The following is a 16,848-nucleotide window of genomic DNA, read 5'->3' on the forward strand; positions in this document are numbered from 1 at the left end:
AAAGAAATTGTTAGACATAGAATACATACTCGGGATATACCTTTAGAATCTAAAAGCTGCAAAGCCAGGGCTGATATGGGTAAATATGATGCAGTTTTTATCCCCTTGATGACAAAGCAATAGTCACAAATGCCTGGTTCTTCCACTGGGCACAGTTGGACTATACTCTTAATACTCCGGTTTGAGTCAGGTGTGTTCAGGTGACTGGCCTCAGCTTATGAAATATGTGCAGAGGTAATCTGTTGTCTTTTGAGTGGAAGCCTAAAGAGCCAGGATTGCATGCTGTATTGCATTTCCTTCCCTATTAATTGTCATATCTCAATCCTGAAAGAATGAGATAGGACTCTGCCAGCCTTCAGGGCTTACAATTAACAGAACCTCCTGCCAGCCTATATCAAACATATGACATGGATGAAAAATAAACATTTGATGTTTTTAGCCATTAAATTTGGGGATTATTTGTCACTTCAGTATAACAGCCATCCCAACTTAGGTGAAGTGAGATCAAAATTGATCTAAAAGAAGGAAAAGGAGTTACTTAGAAGAATGGAAGGGGAAGAGTGTTCTAAACAAAGAGGGGTATCATAGGTAAAGGGACAAACAGATTTCAAAGTCCATTACTGGGGGAGAAAACACAAAATTAATCACTTGTGTTTGAGCAAATCAGCAGAGAAATCTCTAAGGGTAGGTTTTTAACCACACATTGGAGGCATCGAACAGCACTGGTGAAGTTTTCAGTGGAATATGGTATGATAAGACACATCAAGCATATATTGGAAAGAATCAAATTCTATTTTCCTAGAAAGCATATGCTTCCTGGAAATTTTCTCTCTGTTACCCTCCCTACTCCTTTCTGTTGCTTCTGACAATTACAATCTGTGAGGACTCCTCAAACTCAGCTTTTGACCTCTCAGAAAATCTGTAGACTTTTTTGGGTACCTTTAGTAGCCTACATGTATTTAAAAAGGTGGACAGGAAAATTAAGCCATAAAATGATGTGAAAAGTTTTAACAAAATTTAGGATCTTTTCCCAATTACAAAGCAACACAAATAAGGTTGAAACTTCATGGAATAAACGTTGTCACACACTGTATTTCTTTAATATTAACTCATGCTTTTGAAATATTATATTTGAATTGTAAATATTACATGGTGCTTTTTATTTTCAAGCTGAACTTTTGTTTAAAATGTAAAAGAAATTGTTCTTGAAAATATTGATGAATCAGGCAAAAGGATGTAGTGTTCTCCTCCTGCTGGTCAGTCACCCATCCATGGACAGGATGATAGTACTTATGTGCTCATAGAATTTTACAGTAGTTAGATCACGTAGATCAGTGCATGTAGTTAGACCAGTGCATGATCTTAGTTCTGGGTTTACACCTTTAGTGAGCATGAACAAGGGTTCTGTTCCTTGGCCAGAGCCTGTCTCTCGGGCCTAAAGTTCTTTGCATGGTATCCTTTACAATAGGTCTCATATTCTTTCTTAGAGTTGCTGATTCAAGACCCTTCCCACACTTGGCACATAGGAAACAGTTTCTGGGCTAGGGTTTTCCAGCTCCAGTTATCTTCTCAGCAGCATATACAGAATCCCCACATCTGGAACACTTCTCGGTACCTCTGTATTTCTGAGCAAATTTAGAAGCATCAGACATTTCTGGGGCACCTGGGTGGCTCAGTAGGCTGAGCATCTGATTCAGCTGGGGTCATGATCTCACAGTTCGTGAGTTCGAGCCCCACATCGGGCTCTGTGCTGACAGCTCAAGACCCTGGAGCCTGCTTCGGATTCTGTGCCTCCCTCTCTCTGTCCCTCCCTCACCCTCTCTCTCAAAAATAAATAAATATTTTTAAAAAATAAAATAAAAAGTTGTCAGACATTCCTAAATTGACTGTGGTCATGTGAGGTTGAACATACTTGGTTTTGGTGCCCACGAGCCTCTCCCCACTATCCATGTTGAGTGTACCAGTGCCCCTGCTGTAACCATAGCCTTTCGGCCCATCCTTTCCATAGCAAGATTTGCAAGTAGATCTCTGCATCGTGCATCACTGCTCCTGTGCCATCTAATTTTTTCCTGCAACCCATGCACAGAAGGCAGCAGCTGTGGAAGCTTCTCCCATCACCCTGTACCTTTTCTACAGAGTCCCACATTTGGTTCCAGCTCCCTAGACAAGCATTTGAGTTGGAGGTACGACCACATACCACAGACGGTAGCTAGGGAGGCAGGGGAGAAGGAGCATCTGTGGAGTCAGGGAACCCAGGAAAGTCTTTACAAGTTTGGATCTCTGCACAGCTATTTCACCGAGACTTTATATTTTTACATTTTCCTAATATTTCTGTATTATCTCAATACTGATTAATTTCTATATTCAATTGTTGGATATTGGTGCTTTAAAAAGTACCAGTTATTTTGGGGGGCACCTGGGTACCTCAGTTGGTTAAGCATCAGACAGTTGATTTCAGATGAGGTCATGATCTCACGGTGTGTGAGTTTGAGCCCTGCATCAGGCTCACAGTCAGAGCTGCTGGCTTGGAATTCTTTCTCTTTCCCTCACTCTCTGCCTCTCCCTCATTGTGCTCACTCTAAATAAATAAATAAATAAATAAATAAATAAATAAATAAAGTTTTAAAAAAATAAATAAAAATAAAAAATAAGAATAAAAAGCACTAGTTACTTTTAAATTCTCTGTTGTTATTTGAAATTCTTCTTCTTCCCTAAGAACCATTATTTATTTGTTAATACTATGCATGTTCAATTATTTTTCTCTAGATTCTTAAAAAATAATAACTTTATTGGGAAAAAAACAATTTAAACAAAATGTGCAAACTAATTCGGTTACAAATCTTCAAAATAACAGTCAAATTTCATTGACTGGTTGTTGTATGGTTAGTATGGAAATAAATGGGCTATAAATAATCAGGCTGTGGAGTATAAATCTAAACTTGTCAAGCTTAGCTAGTTAGAAACAGCTTTTTTTTTTTTTTTGAATTTCCATTAGTTATGACAGATACACAGAATTGCTTCCATGTCACTTTTAAGTAGCTGAACATTTCTATATATGCATATTGCCTGGGGATATTGGAAATAGAAATTCCCCCAAATTAAGTACCAGATTGTTGAGAAGCATAAACACAAGGGGTAAAATTTTACCTTTAGCTATGTTAATGCAAATCTAGACACAGTCATGAATATATTATTTTTATTCTTCTGGATCTGAGATTGCTGTATCAGAAATGGTATTTTAGCCCATTTATCCTGTGGATATAACATAGTACATATGTACCAGAGAGCACATCTTTTTGTTGTTGTTGTTGTTCCTTTTTTTTCTGGTAATACAGATATAGCTGGTAGCTCATTTGCTTATAGAATCTGTGAACTCTCTTTAACTCTGAAATGCCTATGCTACCAACAGATTATCATTCCATTGTAAACCAGGGCAGTGCCTAAAGCTATCTGACCCTGGCAGGCTCCCTCTCCAGGGTTATCAGATCACATAAGTTGATTGAATTGATCAGTGAGATCAGTGAACCACTGGCTAATTCCATGAAGCAACCCTACCTCTTATGAAACTGATGAGTTGTTTTTCAGTCTTTATCAAATTGAAGAGTCTTGTTAAATTTGACAGAGTTCAAATTTATCAGACTTTGCTCAGGATACTTTATAGATGGTCATATTCCCATAAATACATCTTGAAATGTGTAGTATACTGTGTGTGTGTGTGTGTGTGTGTGTGTGTGTGTGACAGAGAGAGAGAGAGAGAGAGAGGGAGAGGGAGAGAGGGAGAGAGAGAGACTGTGTAGAGGAAATGGGAGTTTGTAATTCTTAGATATCATGTAAGAAAATGGAAACACACCAAGATAATTTGAAACTACATCTCCATTAATATTTTAGCTTTTATTAATATTGCTGACATACATATCAGAAGTATTATTTTTTCCTGTCATTTATTTTACTTGTTTTCGTGAACTCCACAGCATAATTACAGATGGGCTTGCTGGGATGGTGAGATACCCATCCCATATACACACTGGACAATCTATAAATTACAGTGTAAAACTTGTCTAGGAGCTGGTCTTTAAGAGAGATCATGAATCCTAATAATTAAAGTGCTGGGTCCCAAAATATACAGGTAGCTAGTATTTACTGAGTAGTTGCATATGCCAGGCACAATCCGAGGGTTTTACCTGAATTATTTCACTTAATCCTCTCAACAGCCCTGTGAGATATGCATTGGGCAGACTAACAACATTACCTAGGCTTATCACATGGCTACACTTGAAATATCAAATAATGGAGTGTTTAAAGAATCAGAGCTAATAGGTCGATTCATTTCTTTACATAGGTGCTCTTATTCTTTTCAGATATAATTTAGCCCAATCGTATTAAATATCACACACTGTGTGTAGAGTTGGGTAATGATCTCCATCGAATAATGAGTGCAGAGGGTACACTTCACTCCGGGCTCCTTCTGTTCCAGCTGTTTCTACTTATCTTAATTTTCTTAATTGGGTTACGATTAGGCTGTGAATGAGATGTTAACATGGGAATTGGAGCTCTCCAACAAAAGGGTTTACTTCTTTATTGTTTTGTGGTTCTTAACTTCCAGAGGCCTATTTCTTGCTACATGTTAATTAAAAAAAATGTTACAAAGTGTTTAAGACAAGCTTATGGCATGTAAAGGATCCCCATTTACATCTTCACAGATCTAACAACTTGCCTGCAAGAAAACCATGGTTTTGGGTAAAATTCTTCAATTTCTTTAGGGTATAAGATAATGTTTATTTAAAGATGATTGTAATCGCTCATTTGTTTCTGATATTGTCTCCAGGCCTGACTTCACTTACTAATATGAAAGCTATCAGGTGGACAAGGTTAGAACTGGAATGATAAAAGTGAAGTCTAAGTTCTTGCTACTCGAGGTATGATCCTTGCCTCAACAGCATCAGCAGCACCTGAAAAATTGTTGGAGATGCAGAATCTTAGACCCAGTTTAGCTTCCATGCTGTTGAAACAGAATCTGCATTTTAACAAGATCCCCATGTAATTTATATGCACATTAAAGTTGAGAAACCTTGTTACAGTCTAATTATAGCAACAAATGAGAGGCAACTCCAAATTAAAAAAAAAAATTAACTGTCTCATCCTGCATTCTGATCATATATTAAGAACATATGAAACCTCAACTAGGTAAAGTAGTCTTATGACAATTAGATTTAAAATTTTAATAACACCACTGCCTTAGATTAAAAAACATAGGCTGAAAGATTTTAAAAGCATTAGGTAAGAAAAGTATAGAGCCAAAGTTGAGTTGGAAAGCTCTATTATGTTGGTTTTTTAGGCTGATGTTCTCTAAGGAAGCTAGACAATCCAATTTTCTTATCCTCTGTGGGTCAGTGGGCTGTATGTTTGCAGACTGATGTAATGCTCGAGAACCTATGGAAAGTATTTCATTCCATCCATAATTTCCCCCACTGTTTTCTTATTCATTTTAACAACTGTAAGCCTTTTATTTATCATGTAACTTCACTTTACCCAATTAAGTGTACTTTCCCCTTAAAAAAATAATCAGTAATATATTTTCAAAAATTCTCTTCCAAAGGAGCAGATTTTTGAGGAATCCTGTTTAATTATTTATTTGAGTTGCCAACCCTTGATGTCAAAGGGTCTTGGCTGAGGTTTTTGCCTATCCTATGAGAAGCAGAACACGCCTGTGTGGCTTTACATCCTGTCGTGGTCACTGTTCTCTTTCTTCACCTGTGTCTTTGCCGTCCTGAGACTTAAAAATGTTATCCATAAATTTTATCCGTGCTTTAATTATTGGACTACCCAGTTCCTGGCTGAAGAGGGGTTTTAGAATTTCTGTAACTGGTTTGATGGCGAGGACTGGAACTGTTGGGAACAAATCATTGGAGGGACAATTTACCCAGGCTTCGTGATTATTTCTGCTGCAATTTACCAGGCACTTCATTTTATCCACATTATAATTGGCATTCGGAATGTGAGTATGTCCCTGGCCTATCTTTTCCTTCACTGTCATCATCAAGTATTAGCACTCCAAAGAGCTCAAGGATGCAGGGGCTGGGCTTCTTGCTGTTTCCATAACAACCGTAGTACCTAAATATATCTCCTGAGCTATAGCTCTATTCTGAGATAACAATAGGATTGCCATCTTTTGCATTCTGTTCACCTGCTCCATATTGATTAAGGCAGCAAACACTGGTTCCATATATTGCCAGCCAAATATGTCATTCCTTTTTTCTTTTTAATGTTTATTTATTTCTGAGAGAGAGAGAGAGAGAGGAAGGGCCAGAGAGAGAGGGAGACACAGAATCCGAAGCAGGCTCCAGGCTCCGAGCTGTCAGCATAGAGCCCAATGCGGGACTGGAACTCACAAACCGCGAGATCATGACCTGAGCCGAAGTCGGACGCTTAACCAACTGAGCCACCCAGGCGCCCCTGTCGTGCCTTATTTCTATTTGGTATCTTCACTGGAAGAAGTTTGTATACTCCTGATCAACTAAATCCTTTTCCATATACTCCTGTAGGTGCCCGCTGGACATTTCTCCCAGTAGATCTCTGTGACTTCTGTGCTGTTTACTTCCTGAGCACCACTTTGGTTTTATAAGGATCTACTTTGACTGTTTATATCTCAACCTATCATCAGAGAATATGGCAACATTTGTATCTTTGTTCTTTGCTAGATCTGTGCCTTTGTGGATTACCTGTGTAGCAAGTTGAATTTCCAGAAACTTCAAGCTCTTTTTTATGGTGTTCCCTCCCTAATGCTTTGTCTTTTCATCGTGGGAACTCTTTTCATGCTGATGCTAGATGGGGTATTTTCTGCTCACTCCTGGATCTTTTGTGTGCTTGTAACCATATTCACATTCTCCATACTGGCATCAGCCAACAATTTGGCTCATACTATCCTCATACTATCTTACAACATCCTCATGCTATTTTCTGTTACTTCCAATAATAAACCCTAAATAATACAGATACACAAATGTCTTCATTGTCTCTGTGATGCTTCTTAGAAGGTTGGAGGAGGGTCGGTATTCTCCAAACTGACAAGGTTCTTTGAAACCAAAGTACAACACAAGCCACAACATACTGTTTACACAGAGTTTTATTCGAGGTAACTTACAGACAGAGAGGAAGTGGGGCTGACAATCCAGGTGGTAAGTGGCCATTCTCTGCCCCATTCTCTGAAGCTATTCTCCACCAGGTCTGGACTTTAATTCCCAGCTTCTATAGAGAGATGGACATGATGGTGAGGTCACAGGGTAGTTAGCTACAGCGGGGCCATCTGTGTGCCAGTCATCTCTCCTAGTTCTCTAAAGTGGAGACTTCTATGTTTCACTTGAGGAAAAATCAGAACAAGCTTTTCTTCATTCTGGTCAGGGCTTGAATTAACCTCAAGGGAGCCTAGAACTCTTAGCTCCGAGGGAGGTCATTGGGCATCAGCAAGATGGAGGGCCAAAGATGGACTCAGTGTTGTCCACACTCCTACAGATGCTTGACTTCCTCAAAATAATTTTGGAAAATGTGGCAAAAAATTTAAGACTAAATTTAAGGGGCGTCTGGGTGGCTCAGTCAGTTGAGAGTCCAGCTTTCGCTCAGGTCATGATCTCACAGTTTGTGAGTTCGAGCCCCGTGTCGGGATTCTCTTGGGATTTTCTCTCTGCCCCTCCCCGACTTGTGCATGTACTCTCTCTCTTTCTCTCTCTCTCTCTCTCAAAATAATAAATTTAACAAAAAGAGTAAATTTGAGTATAGGTGGTGTGCAAATATGTTTGGCATATTCTGTTTACTGTTTTGAAGGTTTACGTTGCTTCACAATAATAACAGTTCTAAATTTAATTGTGTTATATTAAAACAATTTTAAATATTCAAAATGAAGAAAACTGCAAATCTTCCATGAACCACTTTGTCAAGCTTTTATTGGTTGTTATACTATTGCTGACTCGGGCAGAGCAGCGATGCCAGGGAAATTTAAGCTTTAAACTAAACAAAGCTGTCTTGTGGTTCCTTCTGTCTGAATCCTCTTCTCTCCCCCAAACACAAATCTTGGTGCCCACTGTCCAGATGTTTGGTTAATTTTAACCTCAAAAGAGCCTTTCCTGCTCAATAACTAATAATCTCTCATCTCAGTCCTTCCTATTCATCTTCTCAACGTTATTTTTCTCTACAATAGGTGACATATTTTGTACTTTTACATGTATTGTTTAAGTGAATGTCTCCCACCACTAGAATATAAGCTCCAGGAGGACACTACCTAGGGGAGGGCCCTCCACGTGGTAAGCAACAAAAATAAATATTTGCTGAAGGCGAAAATGAACAAGCAAGTAAGAAACTTAATGTCTGATCATAGGCCCTTACCCCTTTAGGATGTCTTAGTGTGGGAGTTGGAGTCTTATTTATTGAAAATCTCATTGAATCCTTGAAGTTTCTCTTTCTTTGGCATCTTTGCTTCTCATGTTCTGCTACCTCCTGACATCAGGATCTAGGCAGATAAACCCATTTGAACCATTTGATGGTTCAAGTGCATGAGAGCATCTATTAAGACTTACTCAACAGGAATAGAAAATGTGACTTACCAGAGTTATCCAAGATAATTGAACCCTGAATACAGCAGACAGTGGAGAAGATCTTATTTTTAGGATTCTTTACTCCTTTTAGCCACTCCGCTGTGAGTTACCTGAAAGAGATTGGGATTCTTTCCTCAAGATCTACAACACCCAGAAGAAGGGTAAATAAATGTTATGTTCTTTACCCTCCTCCGTATTGAGAACTAATAACAGGAAGTGGGAAATAAAAGAAATGATAAGCTCTCAAAACACTTACAGGGAAAGTAGTAAACTGGACTTCAGAAAGCCCAGAGAAAGAGGAATAGCATTATAGCAAGTACCTACTTGAAAGGTCAGCTTTCTGATTTCTTTACATACTTTGAATGTAGCTTTCAGACAGGAGTTTAAGGAAGATGTCGATACCAAATGAGTGATAAGCAAGCTACTTCTGTTCTATAATGAGGTGCTTTCAATTAAGAGTGATAACTCACATCAGTTATTCCAATTTGTGTGACAATGACTTCATACAAGATGCATATCAGGCTGAGCCATCTCCCAGAACAAAAGGTATATGGTTGTCCCCCAGCAGGACCATCATGTGATGATGCATATGTCTCAAGATGATAAAGAAGATATTTTAATTCAACTAAGAAACAAAAGTGAAAGACAATATTTTATATTTAGAATTAACATCTTTCCTAGTCTTAGAGTAACCATACATGTTCTTTTCAGTTTTTTTCTCAAGGAATTGTAAACTGACCCAGAAAACTGGCCACAGTAAGTGCATTTCTTTGTCTGTGAAGTTGATATCAAGAACACATAAGGCTCCAGTTTTTGAAAACAGGAGATGAATTATTTTATGTTGGAAGCACATGGTGTTCTTTGGTAATGAAAAATGAAGAAGTAAGAAGCCATTGACGGGGACTGGAAGGATATTTTTTCTACTAGGTTTAAATAATTGCTGTAGAGATTATTCATTTACAATTAGCAAATATTTTGTTTCCTTTATACCATGATTTTGCCTATGATATTTTTCTCTTTGGTAAGATTTAGAATCCAATTAGGGAGCGAGGTGGCTCAGTCAGTTTAGCATCCAAGTCTTGATTTCAGCTCAGGTCATGATCTCATAGCCCCAAGTCAGGCTCTGTGCTGACAGCAAGGATCCTGCTTGGGAATCTCTCTTTCCCTCTCTCTCTCTACCCCTCCTCTGCTTGTGCAGGGGTGGGCTCTCTCTTGCTCTCAAAATAAATAAACTGAAAAAAATATATGATGTTTAAAAAAGAGAATCCAATTAGGCTAATGAGATCTAAAATTTATAAACCGCCCTCCCCTGACACACACACACACACACACACACACACACACACACACACAGACACAAGAATTGTCTATTTAGTAAGTACATGTATAAACACTATATCCTATTAAACTGGAAGATCTACACAGGAGAGTACTATTGTAAACTGAGATTTCCACTCTTGTTTGAGCCTCAGTGAAAGCTATCCTGGTGTTTTTCTGATAATTCATATTTCTACCTTTAGTAAATCGTTCCTGAAATTTATGAGATTGTGTCTCATTTTGACATGGATGTATTTGGGGGATTCCCAAAGACAAAAGTCTTTTACCGTGTGTTTACAATCTTCCATAGGTTAGATTTTTCTTCCTCTTCTCCTTTCCCTGTCTCCCTCTATCTCCACCTCTCTCCCCCTCTCTCTTCTTTCCTCTCCTTTTCCTTCTTGCTTCTTTTTGCTTCTTTGTTCATGTCTGAAATCACTGTGTGATCACTCAGTGCTCCCAGAGAGAATGGAAAAAGCACAAAGTCCCTCACTCTTTGCAAATATTTTTCACTCTAGCCTAAAGAATACTAAATGTACAGGCTGTTTAATTCTAACTGAATGTAAATATCAAACTTCTGTTCTATGAGGTTGTTTGTTCCACTAGAAGATTCAGGGCTAAGTGTCAATGAATGGATACCAATTCTAACTCTTTTTTTTTTATTATTTTTTAAATTTTATTTTTTATTTTTTAAAATTTATATCCAACTTAGTTAGCATGTAGTGCAACAATGATTTCAGGAGTAGATTCCTTAGTGCCCCTTACCCATTTAGCCCATCCTCCCTCCCACAACCCTCCCAGTAACCCTCAGTTTGTTCTCCATATTTATGGGTCTCTTCTGTTTTGTCCCCCTCCCTGTTTTTATATTATTTTTGTTTCCCTTCCATTATGTTCATCTATGTTCATCTGTTTTGTCTCTTAAAGTCCTCATATGAGTGAAGTCATATGATTTTTGTCTTTCTCTGACTAATTTCACTTAGCATAATACCCTCCAGTTCCATCCACATAGTTGCAAATGGCAAGATTTCATTCTTTTTGATTGCCAAGTAATACTTCATTGTGTGTGTATGTGCGTGTGTGTGTGTGTGTGTGTGTGTGTGTGTGTGTGTATACCACATCTTCTTTATCCATTCATACATCAATGGACATTTGGGCTCTTTCCATACTTTGGCTATTGTTGATAGTGATGCTATAAACATGGGATGCATGTGTCCCTTCGAAACAGCACACCTGTATCCTGTGGATAAATGCCTAGTAGTGCAATTGTTGGGTTGTAGGGTAGTTCTATTTTTAGTTTTTTGAGGAATCTCCATACTGTTTTCCAGAGTGGCTGCACCAGTTTGCATTCCCACCAACAATGCAAAAGAGATCTTCTTCCTCCACATTCTCGCCAACATCTGTTGTTGCCTGAGTTGTTAATGGTAGCCATTCTGACAGGTGTAAGGTGGTATCTCATTGTGGTTTTGACTTGTATTTCCCTGATGATGAGTGATGTTGAGCATTTTTTCATGTGTCAGTTGGCCATCTGGATGTCTTCTTTGGAGAAGTGTCTATTCATGTCTTTTGCCCATTTCTTCACTGGATTCTTTGTTTTTTGGGTGTTGAGTTTGATAAGTTCTTTATAGATTTTGGATACTAACCCTTTATCTGACATGTCATTTGCAAATATCTTCTCCCATTCTGCTGGTTGCCTTTTAGTTTTGTTGATTGTTTCCTTCACTATGCAGAAGCTTTTTATTTTGATGAGGTCCCAATAGTTCAATTTTGCTTTTGTTTCCCTTGTCTCTGGAGACTTGTTGAGTAAGAAGTTGCTGTGGCCAAGATCAAAGAGGTTTTTGCCTGCTTTCTCCTTGAGTATTTTGATGGCATCCTGTCTTACATTGAGGTCTTTCATCCATTTTGAGTTTATTTTTGTGTATGGTGTAATAAAGTGGTCCAGGTTCATTCTTCTGCATGTCCCTATCCAATTTTCCCAGCACTACTTGCTGAAGAGACTGTCTTTATTCCATTGGATAGTCTTTCCTTCTTTGTCAAAGATTAGTTGGCCATTAGTTTGTGGGACCATTTCTGGGTTCTCTATTCTGTTCCATTGATTTGAGTGTATGTTCTTGTGTCAGTACAATACTGTCTTGATAATTACAGATTTGTAATATAGCTTGAAGTCTGGGATTGTGATGCCTCCTGCTTAGGTTTTCTTTTTCAAGATCCCTTTGGCTATTCAGGGTCTTTTCTGATTCCATACAAATTTTAAAATTATTTGTTCTAGCTCTGTGCAGAATGCTGGTGTTATTTTGGTAGGGATTGCATTGAATATGTAGATTGTTTTGGGTAGTATCGACATTTTAACAATATTTGTTCTTCCTATCCAGAATCATGGAATATTTTTTCCATTTTTTTGTGTTTTCTTCAATTTCTTTCATAAGCTTTCTATAGTTTTCAGTGTATAGATTTTTCACGTCTTTGGTTAGATTTATTCCTAGGTATTTTATGTTTTTTTTGTGGAACTGTAAATGGGATTGATTCCTTGATTTCTCTTTCTGTCACTTCATTGTTGGTGTATAGGAATGCATCCGATTTCTGTGCATTGATTTTATATCCTGGAACTTTGCTGAATTCATGAAGAATTCATGAAAAAATAATCATGTCATCTGCGAAGAGTGAAAGTTTGACCTCCTTCTGGCCATTTGAATGCCTTTTATTTCTTTGTGTTGTCTGAATCCAGAGGCTAAGACTTCCAATACTATGTTGAATAACAGTGGTGAGAGTGGACACTCCTATCGTGTTCCTGACCTTAGGGGGAAAGCTCTCAGTTTTTCCGCATTGAGGATGATATTAGTGTTGGGTAGTTCATATATGGCTTTTATGGTCTCGAGGTATGCTCCTTCTGTCCCTACTTTCTTGAGAGGTTTTATCAAGAAAGGATGCTGTATTTTGTCAAATGCTTTCTCTGCATCTACTAAGAGGATCATATGGTTCTTGTCCTGTCTTTTATTGATGTGATGGATCACGTTAAATGTTTTGTGGATATTGAACCAGCCCTGCATCCCAGGTATAAATCCCACTTGGTCATGGTGAATATATTTTTTTTAATGTATTGTTGGATCCAGTTGGCTAATATCTTCTTGAGGATTTTTGCATCCATGCTCATCAGGGAAATTGTTCTGGGTGTTGAAAGTGGTTTGACAGATTAGAGAAAAAAAGGGGGGGAGGGAAGAAAAGGAAAGGAAAAAAAGGAAATCATTAGAGAATTTGAAAAAATGAAAAGAAAAGAAAAGGAAAAAAAAAGGAAATCAGAGAAAATGAAAAAATGAATACACTGAAATAGACTAAAATGAGATGATGGGAGTAAAATTGAATTTGAAAAAATACACACAAAAGTAAAGAATATAGTAGAAAAAAATAAAGAAATATATTTTTAATAAAAATTAAAAATAAAAATGAATTTTTTTCTTTTTCTGTATTCAAGAAAAAGAAAAATGAAAAATAGAAAAAGATTTTAAAAAAAGGAAATCTTTTGAAAATTTGAAAAGGTGAATACACTGAAGTAGACTAAAATAAAATGATGGAAGTAAAATAGAAGTTGAAAAAAATTACATAAGAGCAAAAAATATAGTAAAAAATTAAAGAAAAATGTTTTTAATAGAAATTGAAAGTATTAATGAAGTTTTTCTCTTTCTGCATTCAAGAAAAGGAAAAATGAAAAAGAGAAAAAAAGAAAAAGAAATAAAAAGGAAATCATTTGAAAATTTGAAAAGGTCAATACACTGAAGTAGACTAAAATAAAATGATGAAAATAAAATAGAATTTGAAAAAATTTGCCCAAAAGTAAAAAATATAGTAATAAAAATTAAAAAAAAAATATTTTAAATAAAAATTGAAAATAAAAATGAATTTTTTCTCTTTCTGTATTCAAGAGAAAGTGTAAAAGAGAAAAAAAAAAAAAGAAAGAAAATTGAATAGATGGACCTGCTAACAGATTGAAGTAGGACTGAATTTACTTCATTTTCCCCTAGAAGTAAGACTATATAGCACTTCATAGTCCATAGACTAAGCAGAAGGTGAAATTTGTGTTCTTGAAGAGTGAAGTTGGCCCATTTGGGTGGGGCTCAGTGTAATGGCTCAGCTCTCCACTAGATGGCACTGCTAGCCTACTGGGGTGGAGTGCTGTGGCGCTCGTAGGTGTGTATGCGCATGAGCGGGAGTGGTGAAAATGGTGTCACCCAGCTACCCAGTCTCTAGTACTGGAACTCTGTTCTCCTGGATCAGCAATGGCACACCCGTCCTCTGTCTTCAGCTTTCGTCCACTCCCCGCTTTTTCACTCTCTGTGACCAGGCCCCAGGCAGTACCTCTCTGCCGAGTTTTGTCTTAGATGTGGCTGTTTTACCCAGCCCCTTAATTCTGAAGGACTGTGGCTTTGACCCATTCTGCCCCTCTGAAGGAGGATCTTACTGAGCAATGGCTGAATGAGCAATGGCCAAATGTTGGCTGCACCCAGGAATGCTTGCTGGACCCTGCCACTGCTGGTGCCCCGAGACTGTGGCCAGGTGCCAGTCCGCCCCAGAAAAGGTTTGTGAGATAGTGTAGCAGCAGTTTTTCAGGGATTATGGAAAATCACAACACACATCTGGCACCAGGCTTCCCCCTTAATGACAATGCCCCAGCACCAGTGAATGTGGCCGCCTTCTGGGGTCTGCTGGACCAGGTGTCTTCTACAGTCTCTACCAAATGTCCTTCCAGCAGTGGAACCACTTTTCCCCGTGGGGCCCGAGAACCTCCTGGACCCCACTCTGCTCCTGGGGATTCGCCCTTCCCACCAGAGCACCGCCAGGTTTTGAGCTGCGGAGTTGCAGAGTTTGCGCTCCCCTTGTTTACAGTCTTAATGGAATTTAAACCCTCTCCTTTCTCCTTTCTCCCTTTTTAGTTTAGTCCCTGTGGCTGTTTCCAATTTTCCACTTTCTCTCTAGCTGCTTTTGGGGAGGGGTGCTTTTCCTGTATTCTCCCCCCACCCCAGCCAGTCTCCGTCCTCTCTCTGCTTGCAAAAGCACCTCCCTTCCTGCTCCTTCTTGCTCCCCAAGTTCGCCTCTCCACGCACCTGCTGAATTCTGTGATTCAGGTTGTGCAGATTGTTGTGTTAATCCTCCAGTTTTCTAGGTGTGTAGGATGGCTTAGTGTTGGTCTGGCTGTATTTCATGGACGAGAGACACACAAAAAACTTCCATGCTCTTCCATCATCTTGGCTCCTCCCCAATTCTAACTCTTTCAACAATAAACTTGAGAGAACTGATGCCTAGAAATCTGGGGCCAACATTGGCTAATAATGAAGATGTGTTAGTTTGAAACTCCCCTATAGATGCCCTGTGCTAAATTGCCCACATTGCTTAGGGATGGATTGATGGCTTATACTTGGTTCAACCTGTACAGCCTGGCTTTTACAACAAAAGGCGTAAAAAAAATTCTATGGGTGCCTGGGTGACTCAGTTGGTTGAACGTTCAACTTCATCTCAGGTCACGAACTCATGGTTCGTGATTTCCAGCCCTGCATCGGGCTCTCTGCTGTCAGCACAGAGCCTGCTTCAGATCCTCTATCTCCCTCTCTCTCTCCGTCTGTCCCCCACTGGTTCTCTCTCTCAAGATAAATAAATAAACTTAAAAAATAATTCTATAAACTTTTGACTGGACAACCTTGAAAACAAGATGCCTTACACATGTCTTGTTGATTTATAATCTAATGACAAAGAACATCTGCAATTGAGAATGAATATGGGGCTGTACCTGGAAGTGTAAGACCCTCTATGATAGTATGTTCTTTATTTACCCTGATGTACTCTACTCTTCACTTTTATTAAAGCTTTTTGTCAGTACACCCTGCGAAGGCTCAGAGTCCTATTAATTATCAGGCCCTTTGGAACTGATACACTTGAACTTTTTCGGATACAGTTGAGAGGCCGATTTACATTTTTTCTTCTTCTTTGCACACTCTGAGTAAACATATTTGCAAAATGGAAATAGGGAATAGTAATAAAGGATTTGTTCTTATCTCCAAAGCCATTTAGCATGTAAACCATTTTAGAGAAATATCAGATTATAAAATATAAGGATACATAATTTCCCAAGGAATTTGGGGGAGAAAAAAACACTAGGAAGTAGCACTTGACAGTTATTTTGACACAACACAATAGATTTTTTTGCCCATAATATATTGAGTATGTTTATGCTCAGTGTTATATTATTGTTTTTCCTGAAAATCGACAAAAATAAGGCCTTCTAAAATGAATTGACCAGTAGGTGTTCACAATTTACAGATAGTAATTTAGGTTCCCACCTTAGGGATGGTGCATTTAAGAGTCTACAAGTGCCTATTTGGCATTGCTTAACTAAAATTTTAACCAATTTAAGGAGAATACTACTTAAGGCAGTCTTAGCTTATAGTTATTTTATAATAATTCTTATTAGAGAATTTTACAATAATGTTTTATCTTGTTTATTTTCCATGGTGTCCAAATGAATTATTGTTAGATGTCCCTACCACCTTTCTATAAAAGCTAAAATCACTAAAGGATGCATTTAAGCATTTGAAATCCTCAGTAACATTCATAAAATGAATATTAAAAGACACTCTATATTTTATTATCCTGAATAAAAGAAAATATTATGACTTTCATGTCAATTGTCAAATGTCACTTTAGTAAAAAATATGCATATATATATATATATATATAATACATAATAAAATACATCATGCTACACACACAAGCACACACATGTGTTAGTTTTTAATGTCATGTTTTTCAAACTGGACAACAAAAGGAGAGATACTAATAGATTATTGGCTACTTTAAACTTGTCCCTACATCTTTAATTTCAATCATGAATCTCTTTTTTAAAAAATGCTAACATATACGTCCACATTAAAGCTGCATTGATACCGTTTCTTTTAGGATACAGTGA

The 16,848-nt window shown here is 37.9% G+C and overlaps 1 pseudogene; it reads right to left on the bottom strand.

Annotated features, from left to right (window-relative positions):
• Positions 1-1,261: 1,261 nt before the first annotated feature.
• LOC123583726 lies at positions 1,262-2,146 on the bottom strand (annotated as a pseudogene).
• Between the last annotated feature and the right edge of the window lie 14,702 nt (positions 2,147-16,848).

Source organism: Leopardus geoffroyi, chromosome B3 (genome assembly GCF_018350155.1).
Source record: "Leopardus geoffroyi isolate Oge1 chromosome B3, O.geoffroyi_Oge1_pat1.0, whole genome shotgun sequence".
In the NCBI taxonomy this organism is placed as follows: domain Eukaryota; kingdom Metazoa; phylum Chordata; class Mammalia; order Carnivora; family Felidae; genus Leopardus; species Leopardus geoffroyi.